Here is a 20,642-nt window from a genome sequence, read left to right on the forward strand (position 1 = left end):
TGTCCCACCAATCTGCTCTTTTCCTCGCACATCGCAGGCGGGGAAAAGAGGCACACGGTTTACCTCCGATGTCAGGTCCTCAGGTCCTCTGCCTCCCACCTGCCTGCAGGTAGTCCAGAATGCGGCAGCTCGTCTTTTAACTGGTATAAAAAAATATGAACACATTACTCCGGTCCTGTCATCCCTTCACTGGCTCCCTGTCCGTTTAGGAATCAATTTTAAGATTTTATTGCTTACTTTTAAAGCCTTAAACGGACTGGCACCTTTGTATCTGTCTGAGCTGCTTCACAGTCACACCCCTGTAAGAGCTTTGAGGTCATCTAACCAGCTGCTCTTACAGAGGCCTAAAACTAAACTAAAACAGAGAGGTGATCGAGCTTTTGCTGCAGCAGCACCAAAGCTACGGAACGATCTAGCTCTCCATATAAGCACAGCCCTGCACATCCCCTCGATCCTCCGCTTTAAAACGAGGCCGCACTCTCCACGCTCCTGCCCGCCCCAGGCTCACTCTGGCCCGGCCAAGGGTCTCCCTGCACATCCCCTGGATCCTCCGCTTTAAAACGAGGCCGCACTCTCCACGCTCCTGCCTGCCCCAGGCTCACTCTAGCCGGGCAAAGGTCTCTGTGCACATCCCCTGGATCCTCCGCTTTAAAACGAGGCCGCACTCTCCACGCTCCTGCCCGCCCCAGGCTCACTCTAGCCGGGCAAAGGTCTCTGTGCACATCCCCTGGATCCTCCGCTTTAAAACGGGGCCGCACTCTCCACGCTCCTGCCCGCCCCGGGCTCACTCTGGCCGGGTCAAGGGTCTCTGTGCACATCCCCTGGATCCTCCGCTTTAAAACGGGGCCGCACACTCCACGCTCCTGCCCGCCCCAGGCTCACTCTAGCCGGGCAAAGGGTCTCCCTGCACATCCCCTGGATCCTCCGCTTTAAAACGGGGCCGCACTCTCCACGCTCCTGCCTGCCCCTGGCTCACTCTGGCCCGGCCAAGGGTCTCCGTGCACATCCCCTGCATCCTCCGCTTTAAAACGGGGCCGCACTCTCCACGCTCCTGCCTGCCCCAGGCTCACTCTGGCCGGGCCAAGGGTCTCCCTGCACATCCCCTGCATCCTCCGCTTTAAAACGGGGCCGCACTCTCCACGCTCCCGCCCGCCCCAGGCTCACTCTGGCCCGGCCAAGGGTCTCTGTGCACATCCCCTGGATCCTCCGCTTTAAAACGAGGCCGCACTCTCCACGCTCCCGCCCGCCCAGGGCTCACTCTGGCCGGGCCAAGGGTCTCCCTGCACATCCCCTGGATCCTCTGCTTTAAAACGGGGCCGCACTCTCCACGCTCCTGCCTGCCCCAGGCTCACTCTGGCCGGGCTAAGGGTCTCCCTGCACATCCCCTGGATCCTCTGCTTTAAAACGGGGCCGCACTCTCCACGCTCCCGCCCGCCCAGGGCTCACTCTGGCCGGGCCAAGGGTCTCCCTGCACATCCCCTGGATCCTCCGCTTTAAAACGAGGCCGCACTCTCCACGCTCCCGCCCGCCCAGGGCTCACTCTGGCCGGGCCAAGGGTCTCCCTGCACATCCCCTGCATCCTCCGCTTTAAAACGGGGCCGCGCTCTCCACGCTCCTGCCCGAGAGAGAGAGAGGTAGAGCCTCCACACACTGCTGCCCGGGCCCAGGAGCGCTCTGCCCCGGCTACAGTCTCCACAGCATCCCCCGGAGAGAGGGAGAGCCTCCACACGCTGCTGCCCGGGCCCGGGAGCGCTCTACCCCGGCTACAGTCTCCACAGCATCCCCCGGAGAGAGGGAGAGCCTCCACACGCTGCTGCCCGGGCCCAGGAGCGCTCTGCCGCGGCTACAGTCTCCACAGCATCCCCCGGAGGTGCTGCAGGAGAGAAGGACAGCCTCCACACACACCTGGCCGCCCCGGGCTCACTCTGGCCGGGCCAAGGGTCTCTGTGCACATCCCCTGCATCCTCCGCTTTAAAACAGGGCCGCACTCTGCACGCTCCCGCCCGCCCAGGGCTCACTCTAGCCGGGCCAAGGGTCTCCCTACACACATTTAAATCTTTACTAAAAACACATTTCTTTTCCTTGGCATTTGGCTGCAGTGCTACCTCCTTTTAGACGATTGCTTTTATGGTATTTTTATGGTATTTGTTTTAAATGTTTTTAGTTATTTTATGTTATTTATTGTCTTTTAATGTTTTTATTTATTTATTTTTCTTTATTTTTTTATTTGAGTATAGTCCTTGGGGTTATAGATCTTGTACAGCACTTTGGCCAATGTCGTTGTTTTAAATGTGTTATATAAATAAACTTGAATTGACTTAACTATTCTCAACACCATCCTCAAACCTCCTGATATGTTACCTCTTCATATGCATTCCACTGAGCACTATGAATTTCTTTAATTCCATAATCCCCCAAAATTCACCAACATTTAACCTCTATGAGTCATTCCATGCCCATCCTATCTCATACAGTCTCTTGTAACCCACCCACCTCTTCATTTTCTTGTTTTCTGCTCCGAACTGTTACTGAAATTGTCATGGCTCAGCCAGTTAAGGACTCTGTTGGAGTTATGGTATAAATTCCATTCTGTTAATTATGAATTATCATATCTTCTGTTTGTATATTTTCTATAAGTTGTTTTATGTACATATGATACTGTTGTTTTTATGTTTGAGATGGAAACACGTGGTGACATTTTTTACAAAGGAAGTTGTAGTTACCTGCAGGCTGTTTTCAGCCTGCAGAGAATACACACATAGGATACGTGTCTCATATACACCATGTTACATGCACATTCTACAGGATATTTACTACCATATATGGTAAGGAAAAAGCCAAGAATGTTGTTTATTACATGCTGTAAACTGCGTTTGGTGTAACCCACGTGATCTTATTGTGAAAATCCGAATAAAAGCGCTGCGCAGGAAGCCGTCCTTTAGGACAGATAACTTCTGCTCAGCTGCGAGCTGAGTTCAAGGAATGGATCTCTCCTCCTTGCGCAAGTTTAAAAAGAGTTGTGTGTTTGTTCTCTGAGTTGACTTGGTGATTGATTTGGTGGCGCTGTCACTTGGTGTTGGCTCTCACTGCGGTATTGTATCACTTCCTGTTCCTGTTTCGGAGCACAGTGTTTTGCTGTCTGTTAGCTGTTATATCTGTATAACTTGATTTATCTGGATAATAACATTTTAGTGTAATTTTCACCTACTTTAAATAGCATACTCTTTGCTGAATCACCTGTATTCACATTACTCACTTTATTTGTTTTTAGAAATTCGCTAGCTTAGCTCAGCTAGTAGCTTAGCCCTTAGCCGACTCACTACCAGCATGGCTTCTTCTCCTGTCTCTCCTGCACTTTCCTGCTCTGGGTGTCACATGTTTAGTTACTCCTTGGCCTCCTTTAGCAGTAACGGTACTTGTAATAAATGTAGTCTGTTTGTAGCTCTGGAGGCCAGGCTTTCTGAACTGGAGACTTGGCTCCGCACCCTGGAAAATCCTACATCTAGCCAGGCCCCTGTAGCGGGTGCGGACCATGGTAGCTTAGCCGCCCTTAGCTCCCCCCCAGCAGATCCCGAGCAGCAGGGAAAACAGGCCAGCTGGGTGACGGTGAGGAGGAAGCGTAGTCCCAAGCAGAAGCCCCGGGTACACCACCAACCTATTCACGTCTCTAACCGTTTTTCTCCACTCGGCGACACACCCGCTGAGGAACAAACTCTGGTTATTGGTGACTCTGTTTTGAGAAACGTGAAGCTAGAGACACCGGCGACCATAGTCAAATGTCTTCCAGGGGCCAGAGCAGGCGACATTCATGGAAATTTGAAACTGCTGGCTAAGGCTAATCGTAGATTTGGTAAGATCGTTATTCACGTCGGCAGTAATGACACCCGGTTACGCCAATCGGAGGTCACTAAAAAAAATATTGACTCGGTGTGTAACTTTGCAAAAACGATGTTGGACTCTGTAGTTTTCTCTGGGCCCCTCCCCAATCAGACCAGGAGCGACATGTTTAGCCGCATGTTCTCCTTAAATCGCTGGCTGTCTGAGTGGTGTCCAAAAAAATGATGTGGGCTTCATAGATAATTGGCAAAGTTTCTGGGGAAAACCTGGTCTTGTTAGGAGAGACAGCATCCATCCCACTTTGGATGGAGCAGCTCTCATTTCTAGAAATCTGGCCAAATTTATTAACCCTCCTAAAAACTGACTACCCAGGGTTGAGACCAGGAAGCAGAGTTGCAGTCTTACACGCCTCTCTGCAGCTTCTCTCCTCCTGCCATCCCCCCAAAACCCCATCCCCATAGAGTCGGTGCCTGCTCCCAGACCACCAAAAACCAAAGCTAAAATCAGCAAAAAGCTATTTAGCATAAAAATTCAAAAAAAATAAATAATACAGCTTCATCAACTGCACCAAAAAATAAAACAATTAAATGTGGATTGTTAAACATTAGGTCTCTCTCTTCCAAGTCCCTATTAGTAAATGATTTAATAATTGATCAACGTATTGATTTATTCTGCCTTACAGAAACCTGGTTACAGCAGGATGAATATGTTAGTTTAAATGAATCAACACCCCCGAGTCACAGTAACTGTCAGAATGCTCGAAGCACAGGTCGAGGAGGAGGATTAGCTGCAATCTTCAATTCCAGCTTATTAATTAATCAAAGACCCAGACAAAGTTTTCATTCTTTTGAAAGCCTGACTCTTAGTCTTGTCCATCCTAATTGGGAAAATCAAAAACCTGTTTTATTTGTTATTATCTATCGTCCACCTGGTCCCTACTCAGAGTTTCTGTCTGATTTCTCAGACTTTTTATCTGATTTAGTGCTCATATCAGATAAAATAATTATAGTGGGTGATTTTAACATCCATGTAGATGCTGAGAATGACAGCCTCAACACTGCATTTAATCTATTGTTAGATTCAATTGGCTTCTCTCAAAATGTAAAGGAGCCCACCCACCACTTTAATCATACTCTGGATCTTGTCCTAACATATGGCATAGAAACTGAAGACTTAACAGTATTCCCTGAAAGCCCCCTCCTGCCTGATCATTTCTTAGTAACATTTACATTTACTTTAATGGATTACACAGCAGTGGGGAATAAGTTTTATTACAGTAGAAGTCTTTCTGAAAGTGCTGTAACTAAGTTTAAGGATCTAATTCCTTCATTATTATGCTCTTCAGTGCCATGTGCCAACACAGTGCAGAGCAGCTACCTAAACTCTGCTCCCAGTGAGGTCGATTATCTCGTCAATAGTTTTACATCCTCACTGCGTTTAACTTTGGATACTGTGGCTCCTCTGAAAAGGAAAGCTTCAAATCAGAAGTGCCTGACTCCGTGGTATAATTCACAAACGCACAGCTTAAAGCAGATAACCCGAAAGCTGGAGAGGGAATGGCGTCTCACTAAATTAGAAGATGCTCATTTAGCCTGGAAAAAGAGTTTGTTGCTCTATAAAAAAGCCCTCCGTAAAGCTAGGACATCTTACTATTCATCATTAATTGAAGAAAATAAGAACAACCCCAGGTTTCTTTTCAGCACTGTAGCCAGGCTGACAAAGAGTCAGAGCTCTGTAGAGCCGAGTATTCCTTTCACGTTAACTAGTAGTGACTTCATGGATTTCTTTACAAATAAAATTTTAGACATTAGAGAAAAAATTATTCATAACCATCTCAAAGATTATTCTTCATGTTCGGCTGCTTTCAGCACTGCTGGTATTTGTTTAGACTCTTTCACTCCAGTTGATCTTTCAGAGTTAACTTCAATAGTTACTTCCTCCAAACCAGCAACATGTTTGTTAGATCCCATTCCTACTAGACTGTTCAAAGAAGTCTTTCCAATTATTGATGCTTCAATCTTAAAAATGATCAATCAGTCTTTATTAGTTGGCTATGTACCACAGACCTTCAAGGTGGCTGTAATTAAACCTCTGCTTAAAAAGCCATCACTTGACCCAGCTGTCTTAGCTAATTATAGGCCAATCTCCAACCTTCCTTTTCTCTCAAAGATTCTTGAAAGAGTAGTTGTAAAACAGCTAACTGATCATCTGCAGAGGAACGGTTTATTTGAAGAGTTTCAGTCAGGTTTCAGAATTCATCACAGTACAGAAACAGCATTAGTGAAGGTTACAAATGATCTTCTTAGAGCCTCTGACAGTGGACTCATCTCTGTTCTTGTCCTGTTGGACCTCAGTGCAGCTTTTGATACTGTTGACCATAACATTTTATTACAGAGATTAGAGCTTGCTATAGGTATTAAAGGTACTGCACTGCAGTGGTTTGAATCATATTTATCTCATAGACTCCAATTTGTTCATGTAAATGGGGAGTCTTCTTCACACACTAAGGTTAATTATGGAGTTCCACAGGGTTCTGTGCTAGGACCAATTTTATTTACATTATACATGCTTCCCTTAGGCAGTATTATTAGAAAGCACTGCATCAATTTTCATTGTTATGCAGATGATACTCAGCTTTACCTATCAATGAAGCCAGATGACACACATCAATTAGTTAAACTGCAGGAATGTCTTAAAGATATTAAGGCCTGGATGACCTCTAATTTCCTGCTTCTAAATTCAGATAAAACTGAAATTCTTGTTCTCGGCCCCACAAATCTTAGAAACATGGTGTCTAACCAGATACTTACTCTGGATGGCATTACTTTGGCCTCCAGTAACACTGTGAGAAATCTTGGAGTCATTTTTGACCAGGATATGTCCTTCAATGCACATATTAAACAAATATGTAGGACCGCTTTTTTGCATTTGCGCAATATTTCTAAAATTAGAAACATCCTTTCTCAGAGTGATGCTGAAAAGCTCATTCATGCATTTATTACTTCTAGGCTGGATTATTGTAATTCATTATTATCAGGCTGTCCTAAAAGCTCCCTGAAAAGCCTTCAGCTGATCCAAAATGCTGCAGCTAGAGTACTGACATGATAAAGCTTATAGTTAGGGCTGGATCAGGTGACCCTGAACCATCCCTTAGTTATGCTGCTATAGGCCTAGTCTGCTGGGGGGTTCACATAATGCACTGTTTCTCATTCACCTTATTTACTTTGTTTATACTCCACTCTGCATTTAATCATTAATTGATATTAATCTCTGGCTCTCTTCCACAGCATGTCTTTCTCTCCCCTCAGCCCAACCGGTCGCGGCAGATGACTGCCCCTCCCTGAGCCTGGTTCTGCTGGAGGTTTCTTCCTGTTAAAAGGGAGTTTTTCCTTTCCACTGTCGCCAAGTGCTTGCTCATAGGGGGTCGTTTTGACTGTTGGGTTTTCTCTGTATTATTGTAGGGTCTTTACCCACAATACAAAGCGCCTTGAGGCGACAGTTTGTTGTGATTTGGCGCTATATAAATAAAATTGAATTGAATTGAATTGAAATTGAGTTATTAAAATGATCTGAACCTATCAGACTCCAAAACGCTATCAGAATCCATAACTATTGCGAACCCATCCTTTCCACAGAAGGATGGGTTCGCAATAGTTATGGATTTCCACAGACTGACAGGTCCCAAATAAACAGACCCAGCTTAGCCTCTCATCACTCCTCCTCGTTCAGGGATGCCGGGGAGGTGTGCATACTAGACAATCCAGTGTCGACTGATGGCCATAGCTCTGCATAAATACTGGTTAGATGAGCAGATCATCAACAGGTGTGCTGCAGCGGCCAAGCGGAGACTCAGAAGGACCCACCCACTAAAACAGAAAAGGTTAAGCCCACACACACACACACACACACACACACACTGAGGAGAGAGAGAGAAAATCACAGGCATCTTGAAGGCAGACTGTGACAGGAATATCTGCAATTACTCAGAAATCCAAACCCTCCACTTGGAAACTTGATCCCCGACCAACTTACCTGGTCAAAACCTGCATACCATCTCTGTCCCCTTTCATAACTGATATTATCCATTCCTCTCTACTTCTGGTCCAAAATTCTTGAACGAACTGTGGCTGACCGGGTTTACACTTACTGTGCCGTTGCTTGTGCATGTCTGATGCAAAGGATGTTTAACACCTTTCTCATATCACAACTCTGGATACCAAAGACTGTTGTCAGCAGGTTTAATGACATTCAAAAGGGTGAAACTGAAAATGAGACAAACAACACAATAAAAATATGAATATGTGCAGCATAAAATCCACTTGATAATGAACTCCTGCTGAGTGACATCCTAAATATTTCTATATGTATAAACTAGGGGTGGGACTCGGTTAAAAAAAAAAAAATCTAATTAATTAGGAGCTTTGTAATCAATTAATCGAAATTAATCGCATTTTAATTACATTTAAATATTTAACATGAGAAATATTAATTTAAGTTTGGTTGATGAATGAATCAATATACATAAGCTTAAACTTCAAAATGTTGTTTATTTTCCCACCAGTCTACTACACAGACCAACAAGGGTGGAAGTGCTCCTGTGATAAGCAAACTCCTGAAATTAAAGTTAAGCATCATAACTGGATAGTTTTATTCAACATTAATGTCTCAATTAATATAGTTGGAAATTAATCATTCTGTCGGCTGTATTCCTTGATGTTGAAATGTGTTATGCTTGTTTTAACAGCTTAATTTGAATTAAAGACTTAAAATTAAACCACAAAAAGGAGAAAAAGTTCGTTCTCCGTTTAACAGCTGCTTTTACACAGCTGTGCTTCGCACTCATGGTTGCTAGACGACATGAGCTACGCAGAGGTGAGGGCAGCTGATATGAAGGCTAGCCGCTCACTTCCGGCCTTTGCGGACTTCGTGGGCTGCGAAGGACGTGGGCCGGGTCTTTCGAACGATGCGGCCGCTGAATTTTTGACATCGTGCGTCGATATAATCTGTATGCCTGGAACGCGTGCACTGAGAAACGTTCCACGGTGCAAAGTGCGATTAAAATGCGTTAAAATGTTTAATTCGTTAATTTCCCCGTAATTAATTAATTGAAATTAACGTGTTAAAGTCCCACCCCTTGTATAAACGTAGACTACCGGCACCATCTTAGACAACCTCGCAAATCGCAGGTAATTTGCATAACAAAAAGACTCATTTTACAGTCTAATAATGCATAACTGAGCTATACCTATCATTAAAACAATGTTAGAAAATTATTCCTTTGGTACACACTGGCAATGCAACCTTAAATGAAAGATATATGCAGCAATATCTTCCAACCAGACATCATGAAGTAGGAGCTGGCGCCATTACTGTTTTGCTTGACTGCTACTTCTGTTCAATAAAGTTTCTGTTCAAATACAAAAAGGTTGCCAATTGCAATACTGGAAAAAAAAACACATAAGGGCAGGTTTTCCACCTTTTGTCCTACATGGATGAAATTAGTTTCTGAAAGCATAACATTAGCAACTTCGTAACAGATCTCTCTCCGTCTGGCGTGGTGCCACAAATTGAGTCTTTAGGAAAAAAACAAGCATCTTATGAAGGAACCAAAACTACAATCTCTGAAATAGGTCTTACAAACACTTTTGAACCATCTGATTTGGCTACGTTAATTTTTACTTTTTGCACTCTGTCACTTTACATGATTATAACAGTATGAACAAATGTGCAAGCACATTTTATTCTGTAAGTTAAAAAAAAAAATGCCCCTATAGTTTCTTTTAGCATTTGAGTGCTGGTGTCAGAATCAAATTTAAATGAAATAGAACAAAAAAATGTAAATTGTATCAACAATAAAGAAAATTATATATGATTACATAAGGCATATTGTAATTTAATGTTTATTTGGAAAGTAAGGAAGCACAAACCCTAAAAATATGGCACATATGTTCACAAATTGTGTGTGTTTGTTTCTGCAGCTTAAACCTTTTTACAGAGCAGCATTTTCTTCATTTCGCACACTGAGAGCAGTTTCATTCAGGTGATTCATTTTCTATATACAGATGGAATTAAAAAAATATTTATAAAAAATAAACAAAAATAAAACATTGTTTTGGGTTATTCCTTTGCAGTTCTGTATCAATTATCAACAACATGGCCATTGGATTTTCATCTTCATCGGTTCCTAATCCAAGTGAGATTGGAAAGGTTTTGATCAATGCAGCCTCCAACATAACAGCCTTCAACATTAACACCACCTCTGTGTCTGTGAATGGCACACATAAGAAATATCTAATACTATCATATTAATAAATTGTAGAACTGTTTGTTAGAGCAATGTTTTTTTCTCTTCTTTTTCTCAACATCTGCAGAAGTGTCACATGCAGTGAGCCACAAGATCAGTCTCCTCACTGCATCCTGCATGGTGCTGCTTTCATGGCTGCTGTCAGGCCAGCAATAACATCTGTGGTGCTGCTCTTCTTAAATCACTTTAGAAATGTCTGCTGTGACTGGGTATGAAAAGGACGTTGTTCCCAATGAAAAACCAAGAAGATCTTCTGGTTGAGTGCAATCATAGTATGGCTTAGAAGGAAATAAACTAAAATTAACTTTTGTGTTATCAATCAATATTTACATAATTGAAAACCAATTATTAGTCCTGTGATGTAGTCATAATCGAAGTTGGGCACATTAATTCAATGGTGTTTTAATCCATAAACCGTCTCCTGAGCTTGTGATTGACTTAAAAGAATAAAAGTGATATTTAGAAACAACTATGTAATAAATTTAAAGTTGCATATTAACTGCAAAAGTACATCTACTTAATCATAACTCATATCCTGAATGGAATTTTTAATCATTTTCCTGTTGATATTCCTCGACTCACATCCATGAAGGACATAGCCTAATTCACTGAAAGAGTACTGTGCGTAATTATTAATGAATAATACCAGGACAGAAATGAGAATAAAAGTGATGTGATCTCCACATTCACACCCCTCACCCCCACAGCTCCTCCAACAAACTGGACACAGCTGGACTGTGGCATTCCTGAAATATAAGCTGCACAATGTCCTATATGATTACCCAATCACATTTTATATATTTAAATGTATTTATACTGTGTGTGACTGTTCCTATATTTTTGATGCCTATACTAAGGAATAGCAATGCATACTGACAATTGAAAACAAAACAAATATCTAGACTTTATCAATGTAATACCTGTTTTTCTCTCCTCAAGCAGGTCAAAAAAAAAAAGTCTGTCATGACATACTGAATATGCTTCCGTTAAAGGCACTGAACATATATAAAGAGAAATTGAAGTTTTCGTCTTAATTACATTTTTTTTGCAATCAGCTATCCTCACAAATTTGTTTTTTCATTCTCTGTTTTCATGCAGCACGAAGGGCACTTATCAACAGTGATGGCATAGGTACCTTGAAAAACTAATCTGATTTCTGATTACTCCTTTAAAAAGTAACTTAGTTACTTTACTGATAACTTAATTTTGGAAGTAACCAAGTTAGATTACAAGTTACTTTATTAGTTACATTCAACAGCTGAGCCAAAAAGGGACTGTCTACCAAACAGTGATTTTCGACATTTGCAAAAAATGATCTCCTGTATTTAAATGGCTCTTGACCTATAATCTGTAAAACACGTGTCAAACATATCTCTCATGAATATATCAAGTCATTTTGAGTGAGAAACATCACTTCTATCACAAGGTACACTGCATAAAAAGTGGGTTTTTCAACAGTTACTGGCATGTAATATTGCCGCACGCAGAACAGAAAACTGTAGGGAACTGCCGTGGACTTTATGTGTCAGTGCTCCCTCAGCTCCCCCCTCTCCTCAGGTCCAGGGCAGGCTTTCATATGTAAAGGAGATTTCTGTGAGTCATACAAATGCAAATCAAGTACTCACCAGTGGTCACCAGTGGTCTACCCCTCCCAACAGTTGTAACCAGCATATTTTTATTTTGAGATATATACACTGCTCAAAAAAAAAAATAAAGGGAACACCTAAACAACACAATATAACTCCAAGTAAATCAAACTTCTGTGAAATCAAATTGTCCACTTAGGAAGCAACACTGATTGACAATCAATTTCACATGCTGTTGTGCAAATGGAATAGACAGCAGGTGGAAAATATTGGCAATTAGCAAGACACACTCAATAAAGGAGTGGTTCTGCAGGTGGGGACCACAGACCACTTCTCAGTTACCTATGCTTTCTGGCTGATGTTTTGGTCACTTTTTAATGTTGGTGGTGTTTTCACACTCATGGTAGCATGAAACGGACTCTACAGCCCACACAAATGGCTCAGGTAGTGCAGCTCATCCAGGATGGCACATCAATGCGAGCTGTGGCAAGAAGGTTTGCTGTGTCTGTCAGCGTTGTGTCCAGAGGCTGGAGGCGCTACTGGGAGACAGGCCAGTACACCAGGAGAAATGGAGGAGGCCGAAGGAGGGCAACAACCCAGCAGTAGGACCGCTACCTCCACCTTTGTGCAAGGAGGAACAGGAGGAGCACTGCCAGAGCCCTGAAAAATGACCTCCAGCAGGCCACAAATGTGCATGTGTCTGCACAAACGGTTAGAAACCGACTGCGTGAGGATAGTATGAGGGCCCGGCGTCCACAGATGGGGGTTGTGCTCACAGCCCAACACTATGCAGGATGCTTGGCATTTGCCAGAGAACACCAGGATTGGCAAATTTGCCACTGGCGCCCTGTGCTCTTCACAGATGAAAGCAGGTTCACACTGAGCACATGTGACAAACGTGACAGAGTCTGGAGACGCCATGGAGAGCGATCTGCTGCCTGCAACATCCTTCAGCATGACCGGTTTGGAGTGGGTCAGTAATGGTGTGGGGTGGCACTTCTTTGCTCGCCAGAGGTAGCATGACTGCCATTAGGTACCGAGATGAGATCCTCAGACCCCTTGTGAGACCATATGCTGGTGTGGTTGGCCCTGGGTTCCTCCTAATGTAGGACAATGCTAGACCTCATGTGGCTGGAGTGTGTCAGCAGTTCATGCAAGATGAAGGCATTGAAACTATGGACTGGCCCGCCCGTTCCCCAGACGTCAGCGCATCTGGGACATCATGTCTCGCTCCATCCACCAACGTCACGTTGTACCACAGACTGTCCAGGAGATGGTGGATGCTTTAGTCCAGGTCTGGGAGGAGATCCCTCAGGAGACCCTCCGCCACCTCATCAGGAGCATGCCCAGGCATTGTAGGGAGGTCATACAGGCACGTGGAGGTCACACACAATACTGAGCCTCATTTTGACTTGTTTTAAGGACATCAAAGTTGGATCAGCCTGTAGTGTGTTTTTCCACTTTAATTTTGTATGTGACTCCAAATCCAGGCCTCCATTGGTTAATAAATTTGATTTCCACTGATGATTTTTACGTGATTTTGTTGTCAGCACATTCAACTTTGTACAGAACAAAGTATTTAATGAGACTATTTCATTCATTCAGATCTAGAATGTGTTATTTGAGTGTTCCCTTTATTTTTTTGAGCAGTGTATAAATATTAGGGGTGGGACTTTAACGTGTTAATGTTGATTAATTAATTACGAGGAAAATAACAAATTAAAACTTTTAATGCATTTTAATCGCACTTTGCACCGTGGAACGTTTCTCAGTGCACGAATTCCAGGCATACAGATTATAGCGACACACAATGTCCAAATTCAGGGGCCGCATCGTTCGAAGCATAAGGACCCGGCCCACATAGACCGCGTCCTTCGCAGCCCACGAAGACCCCAAAGGCCGGAAGTGAGCGGCTAGCCTTCATATCAGCGTCACCTGCCCTCACCTCTGCGTAGCTCATGTCGCCTAGCAATCGTGAGTGCGAAGCACAGCTGTGTAAAAGCAGCTGGTTAAACGGAGAACGAACTTTTTCTATTTTTGTGGTTTAATTTTAATTATTTTATTCAAAATAAGCTGTTAAAACAAGCATAACACATTTCAACATCAAGGAATACAGCTGAGCGAATGATTAATTTCCAACTATATTAAGTGAGACATTAATGTTGAATAAAACTATCCAGTTATGATGCTTAACTTTAATTTCAGGAGTTTGCTCATCACAGGAGAACTTCCACCCTTCGTTGGTCTGTGTAGCAGACTGGTGGGAAAATAAAATTTTGAAGTTTAAGCTTATGTATATTGATTCATTCATCAACCAAACTTAAACTAACATTTCTTATGTTAAATATTGAAATGTGATTAAAATCGGATTAATTTCGATTAATTAATTACAAAGCTTCTAATTAATTTTTTTAAATTGAGTCCCACCCCTAATATATATATATATATATATATATATATATATATATATATATATATATATATATATATATATATATATACACACTGCTAAAAATAAAGTGTTATTACAAAGAGGACCACATCTAACCTAACAACGTCATTTCATAAGAAAGAGCCCCACCTTGTTTTGTAAACAGTATTCATGTTTAAGTATTCAGGTTCAATAATAATAGCATCACACCCATACTTGCTCAGTTCTAAAAATAAATGTATAAACAGCAGCTTGCATAACATACTGAATATAAAACATCATTCATAGGAAAATAGAAAGTATTCATAAAGGATGATTAGTTTTATCCAGACAAAAGACCTTTTTTCTTGTTTGTACAATTGTTTATGCTATTAAATTTCTAATAATAAATTTTATTATTAAGTAGTTTATGTTTGATTGCTGATCTCGTAATTTGTCCATTCCCTGAATCAACAAACACAATTAGGTTGACTAACTCAACCTGGAGGAAAAAAAAAAGGGGAATAAATTTCATTAAATACTGAAACCACAAACAAAGCATAAAATTGTTTCCAGCAGGTTTGGCAGACAGGCACAGCTTCATTGCCACAGGTGTAAACCTCCAGCGCTAGTCTGTAATTTACAAAAGAATGGTTTCATTGTAAGGAAAATTATCAAAGTTCAGAAATCACAAAGCACTCAGAACAAAGAATATTTAGGATTTTCATTACTTGCAAGGGAGCAGTTACATTTTAGTGAAACATCTGCAACTGGCCGCCGGGACAGTTCCTGCAAGCCATGTTTATACAGTTTGGGTGTGCTCAGCAAACCTTACAAATTGACATAAAGAAGAAGTTCCTCTGTAGCTGCTCATGGCTCTGGAATGTGGTAACACTGCCCTTCTGATTTCAGTTCTTAGCAGTAAACACACAATCTTAAAGGTTAAAGTGTATTCCTTTGGTGTGACCCATTGCCGCACATTTAATAGCTGTATAACTTTAAATGGCTTTTACAAAGTTTCAGAACATCCATCCATCCATCCATTCGCTTCCGCTTATCCTGTTCAGGGTCGCGGGGGAGTTTCAGAACACAACTTCAATAATTAAAGAGCAAACAATATAAGATAAAAGGAAAGACAGGTGCTCCAAGTGATTATCTTCTCTTGCCTATTGCCCCACCAAATAGTGTGTTCCTTCTGTCATGATCAAGCCTGTGGGGGAGAGTGAAACGTTCTTTCAGACAAGCAACCTGGCACAGCACACAACAAAAGACTAAGAGTTTCTACTGGTAGTTAAGCATGACAACAGTATAATAATTATAATGTTCTTAGACTTTTTCCAACAGTCATTCAAAAGAGGTCACTGAATTTTAGCATAGTATTGTAATAGGATGCCACCACTGCAACAAGTCAGTTTATGAAATTTCTTTGTTTCTAGATAGTCTACAATCAACTGTAAGAGGCAATATTGCAAAGCAACTAAGGCAAAAGTTACAGACAGGGATCTTCTAGTGTTGAGGTGCATAATGTTTAACCAAGGAGAAGAGCATCTAGAAATGATCATTAACATGATCTGAAAATAAAATCAGAAGAGGGTTTGAGAGAAACTAGCAGTTAAATGATGTACAAAGTTTCTTGTGACTTGTGAGATATGTAATAAATCAAAAATAGTTGATAACTCCACTTGGATTAAAAAAGACTATACCAGTTGTCCATATGTAGCACATCATTTTCCTTTTGCTGTAAATTTTTAGTCTCACCACACAGTGTGGCTGTGGTGTGGTTGCATAAAAATAAATTTTAGATCATAGATATCTCTGATTTTCCAAAACTGAATCTTTTGGAAAAACTGGTATTACACTAAAAATCTCACCAAAGCAGTTTTTTCACACTGAATCTAACATTGTGCAGATTTCTGGTATAATAAATTTTTGTTACTTTAATCTAAGTGTCTCCAGTTAAGTAAATTGAAAGAAATAGTTTCACTGATAGCACGCAGTCTGGTCAAAGTATGTGAGGGACAGACCCATATAGGACATCCATTGCTTATGAACTGCTTAGGGACTAGGGATGGTTTTGCGTCTACTTTTATTATTATCATTTTGATTTGCCTACTTGTTTTATTATTCAGTGGTGAATGTAGGCTACTTTGTTGCTGACTATTGAGAGGGGAAAAAATCCCCACAATATAGAGAATTTAAATTTAATTTACTTAATTTTAATAAATAAAATAAACGCGCGCCAAAGTGGCTCAGCAGTTGAGCAGGCGACCGCGTGTGCCATGTGGTGGTACAAATGGCGCAGGTTTAAGTCCCATTTGCTGTGCCTTCCCCCATCTCTCTTCTTGCTTTCCAGTTGCTCTCCACTGCAAAGCTATCAAATAAAGCTGCAAAAGGCCAAAAATAAAGTAATGATTATGGATGCACATCTAGAGCCCACTCTCATGCTGGCAGAATTTTTAAAGTTTTTACCACCCTGATTATACAGTGTCAAATGTGTAGTCGTATTAGGAATGACTTATTAACTGACACTAAAACTCAACTTTTACTAAGGTTCTGGGTCAGTTACAGCCTTTTCTAATTTACTAGATCTGTGACTTGTGATTAAGATAACCCTGTAAATCTAACTTCCAGATTTTAGTTGAGTCTCCTGGACATCTTTACTTTCTCCACCTCAGTGCAGAAATTGCCCAAAATATTTGAGGATCACTGCTGGTAATTAGGTATACTGTTATTTTTTTTCTTACTATATGATGGTCCATTTAAACTCTCTGAGTCTCAGTCATATTCAGGTTCTCATGGAAAGATTAAATTCACACAAGGAAAACAATTCCCCCTCTTCTCAAAAAACAAGCCACTATCTATTATTTAGTCATTTGACTGGCAAAGTTTTAAAAAAAAAAAGGCGTGACTGATACATTCCTAAGGCTTTATTAATACGTTTTTCAGCACTAAAAATTGACTTGTGGACTGCATTTCTGTTTAACATTTCTTTTCTCACGTCACAGTTGCACCGCAAACATGTTCCAAGCTTCTTGACAAGAGGCAGTGTACATACTCAATACGTCACCAGACTATTACAAAGACAAACAGCCAGACACATTCACATATCCACACACAATGTCAATTTAAAATCACCGTTGAGCATAAAGAACATGTCTTGGGACTATGTGAAGAATCTGGAGTACCCTGAAAGAGCTCAGAGAGACAAAAGGACATCATTCCAACTCCACACAGACAGGGTGTAGCCAGTCAGCTGGGTTGAACTAGGAAAACTCTTACTAACAGGCAACAGTGCTGACCCTTTAATTCATTTAATATACACCAGACTCATTCATAACAGCATACAGACTTATTTTCTTAAGGTATGAGAGAGCGGTTCAGATCAACATACCTTCCTCTCTCATGATTTTTTTATTCAATTTATGGCCAGCCTGTGTCCCTAACCTGTTTCAAAAAACAACCAGTTTGTTCTTTCAGTCACAAACAGGGTTTAAAAAAGCAACTGAAGAGAATGGAACTTCAAAAAAAAAAAGAAAAAATATTGTTTCTCAGATGAGTAAATGATACAGTAATGCTAAACGTGCGACCTGAAAATTAATATCATCATTCCAACACCCATTCTTTAATAAGTCAAATCTATAAAAGTATATGTCAAAGCAATGATTACAGATTAAAAAGTAAAATACCAGTGTTGTAAAATTTCACAAAATGTAAAAGATTTATCAAGTGTACTTATCCTTCATCATGAAATATTAATGCACAACTGTTTTAAATTAATGGGGTTAAAAACTTTAATTAACATTAGTTGGTGAAATGCAAAAATAAAAAGAGAGAAAAAAAGTCACATTTGCTATACATAAATCTACGTTCCACTGTACTTACCAAAACTATGATAAGATGAAAATATATTAATTCTTCTTCTAAAGTTTATTTATCCTTGATCATGAAATGTCAATGTCAATGTCAATTTTATTTCTTGAGCACATTTAAAAACAACATTGTTGACCAAAGTGCTTCACAAGATCAACTACAAAGTAACAAAGAAATTTCCATTGATGAATAAAATAGAATAAGACATAAACATAAAAAACAAGGAATAAAATAAATATGATGCAATAAAAGAAAACTAAAACTGACACACTAAAACAAGAGACACCACAACATAAAATCTGAACGGACTCAAACTGAACTCGAATTAAAAGCCAAGGTAAAAAGGTGAGTTTTTAGAGAGGATTTAAAAGACTGTATGGACTCTGCAGTACGAATATAAAGTGGCAAATTATTCCACAGTCTAGGGGCTGTGACTGCAAAAGCCCGATCCTCTCTGTGTTTAAAATGAGACCTTGGTTGCACTAAGAGCATCTGGCTAGATGATCTTAGTGCTCTCTTGGGGTTATAAAGTTTGAGCAGCTTAGCCAAATAGCTGGGTGCCGTTCCATTTAAGACTTTAAAAGTAAGTAAAAGAATCTTAAAATCAATACGAGACTGGACAGGGAGCCAGTGTAAACCTGCTAAAACTGGAGTGATGTGTTCATGCTTTCTAGTACCTGTTAAAAGACGTGCAGCAGCATTTTGGACTACCTGCAAACGATGGAGAGATGATCCTTCAAGACCCAAATACAGAGAATTACAGTAGTCCATTCTAGAGGTGATGAAAGCATGAATAATTTTTTTTTTTTTTCAAGGTCCTTTGGAGGAAGATAGGATCTAGCTTTGGCAATCAGCCCTAACTGATAGAAACTAGAAATATTATGTCTCTGTTTATATTTGAGTCAGAATGTTCTTGCTCTTTGTTTCTTTTTAATTTTTAACTTTTTAATTTGAAAACATGAGATAAAACAATTGTATATGATTACATTATGATTCCTTATTGTTGGGCAGATGATCTGCAGTACATTATTAAAAACAACAGGGAAAAAACTCCTTCCTGGAATGCTCAAACTGAAGCCTTGATTCACTTCCAGTGCATATTAATTATGTTGCTGCTCAGCACCAGGTTACTTTGCTTTTCTTTGCACTCTCAAATATCCCCATGTTTCATGTATATACATTTTCCAATTTTCTTGGCTCAGAAAAAAGAAAAAAGAAATTGAACAGAAGTAAAATAAGTGAACTTTTTTGTACTACTAATGAAATCAGAGGATTCAAGCAATAAAACTGAACATCCATGCAATGATAATGCAGTACATAAACTTAGAAAACTCAGATTCTATAATAAACAATGATGTCTGATTACTTTGATCATGTTACCTATCTTGCATTTCTTCTAACCTCTTTTCACCCTACTGTATTTCTGTGTTTGACTCTTATGGCATCTTTGCCATCTCATTTCCAAAGCAAACAGAAGGGAGAGGCCATTATACTGAGCCAAAACCTTTTGAGTTGAGAGCTGACAAACCTGTGAATCCTGTGATGTTACATTGTTCATCCTCAAGCTGCAACAGCTTCTTTGGTCATCTTTGATACACGTCATTAGCCCTCATTCTGCTGAAATATATAAGGCCACGAGAGGTGTGGACCACAGCACAAAGTGAAGGCTTTACCAAAGCAAAGAGGTGAACTGCATCATTTTAAAATAAAAATTATTTAAAAATATCTACAGGAGTGTAAACAAGAAGAACTGAATTAATATATTTTCATCTTATCTCAGTTTTGGTAAGTACAGTGGACCATAGATTTTATGTATAGCAAATATGGGGTTTTTTTCTTTTTTTTGGGGGGGGGGGGGGGGGGGGGGGGGGGGGCATCAACATATAAACTAATGCTAATTGTTTTTACCTATAATGAGTCTTTTGCATTTTATGAAATTATACTTCACTGGTATTTAACTCTTTAGTCTGTAATCATAGCCTTGGCATATTTTTCTTTTACAGATTGATTAAAAAATGGGTGTTGGATTGATGATATTAATTTCAATGGTGCTAACAGGTGAGCTAAATAATGCTATACATACTGTTGATACAAAATGAATGAACTGCTTTAGCATAGCTAACTATAACCTCTTGAATAATTGCTACAGACAGACAGCAGACTGATTTACAGTCTTGTGCTATACTATTTTACTGGTTAGGTACTTATTTATGTTGATTGCAGTAAGTCTAGGTGAATTGTACCCAGTAATGGAAAATGAAGCCAAATTTCTGCATTTCCTAATACCTGCAAAATACTGATTTAGTGAACAGTGAGTTTGCTATGCCTGAGATGAGGGAATTTTACATGCCTGTTGACAGGTTTTCTTTAAACAGCCCTGAGTTTCTCTCTGACTCCTTCCCTCCTGACTCTGAAGCACTCTGTTATTTAGAGTTCCATCACTCCATTTTAAATCAGCCAATTCTAAAAAAAAAAAGGTTATTTAGTTTCCACTTAACCTCATCATAATCAGATATAATGTGTGCAATGTTAAAGACACGCATGAACATCAACAGGGAGAAACAAAGAAAAACATGAACTCCAAAACTGAATAAACTCTACAACAAACTTCATCATCAGTGCAGTACACGTGGTG

The 20,642-nt window shown here is 40.5% G+C and overlaps 1 protein-coding gene across 1 annotated transcript in view; it reads left to right on the forward strand.

The window, feature by feature from the left end:
- Positions 1–20,642, forward strand: part of LOC115775048 (mucin-19-like) — a 34,902-nt gene that overhangs the window by 6,430 nt on the left and 7,830 nt on the right. The gene's annotated exons all lie outside the window — the stretch shown is intronic.

This window comes from Archocentrus centrarchus, assembly GCF_007364275.1.
Source record: "Archocentrus centrarchus isolate MPI-CPG fArcCen1 chromosome 18 unlocalized genomic scaffold, fArcCen1 scaffold_23_ctg1, whole genome shotgun sequence".
Taxonomy (NCBI): Eukaryota; Metazoa; Chordata; class Actinopteri; order Cichliformes; family Cichlidae; genus Archocentrus; species Archocentrus centrarchus.